This window comes from Silene latifolia, chromosome Y (assembly GCF_048544455.1).
Source record: "Silene latifolia isolate original U9 population chromosome Y, ASM4854445v1, whole genome shotgun sequence".
Classification (NCBI taxonomy): domain Eukaryota; kingdom Viridiplantae; phylum Streptophyta; class Magnoliopsida; order Caryophyllales; family Caryophyllaceae; genus Silene; species Silene latifolia.
Window position 1 is genome coordinate 37,556,275 of NC_133538.1, and position 919 is coordinate 37,557,193.

The window sequence follows — 919 nt, forward strand, 5'->3', positions numbered from 1 at the left end:
AAAATCAACCCACAATGCCTAAGTTTTCATCACATTCCGTACCCACTGAGGAGAACCTACCCAATGGTACTCCCACACCACAACATCTAACCGGAAATTTTATTGCCAAATCCGCATTTATCCAATTAGTCGAAAGAAGCCAATTTGGGGGGATGCCTAGTGAAGACCCTCACTCTCATATGGAGACCTTTTGTGATTATTGTGATGCGATTTCTCAAACCGGTGTAACTCAAGACCAAATTCGATGGGTCTTATTTCCTTTTTCTCTAATTGGCACCGCGAAACAATGGTTGAGCGACCTTGATAAGGCTACTCTCGGAATTGATTCTTGGAAAAAGTTGGCTCTAGCTTTCTACAAAAAGTTCTATCCACCGGAAAAGACTAACATGCTAAGAGCTCAAATTACGGGTTTTAAGCAAAGGGATGAAGAATCTTTGTATGAAGCTTGGGAGCGGTTCAAGGGAATTTGTCGCTCATGTCCTCACCATGGACTTAGCAAGTGGTTCTTGGTACAACAATTTTGGAACGGTCTTTATGAAGATTCAAGGAACATTCTCAACATGGGATCAAATGGAATGTTCACCGAAGTTGATGACAATCAAACTTGGAACAAAATTGAGGAAATGGCGGTCCATAACTCACAATATAGTAGACCTCGCAAGGCTACTAGAGGAGGAAAGCATGAAGTGGACTCCATTACTCAATTGGGTGCTCAACTTAGTGCTCACATTGATACCATCAATTTGAAGTTTGAAAAAGCTATGGCTAGACTTGAAGAAGCCTCAAAATCACCAAAGCATCATGTTAATGCCATGACGGCATCTTCATCAATCCCAAGTGGGATATGTGAGAATTGTGGAACTTTGGGACATGACCAAAGTGAATGTAGGGGAACAAATGAACAAGTGAATGCTTTCCA

General features: G+C 41.6%; 1 non-coding gene across 1 annotated transcript; it reads right to left on the reverse strand.

Moving 5' to 3' along the window:
• Window positions 1-386: 386 nt before the first annotated feature.
• LOC141636884 (small nucleolar RNA R71) lies at window positions 387-493 on the reverse strand. Its single transcript, XR_012541457.1, has one exon. It is a non-coding gene; the product is annotated as a small nucleolar RNA R71 (small nucleolar RNA).
• Window positions 494-919: the final 426 nt, after the last annotated feature.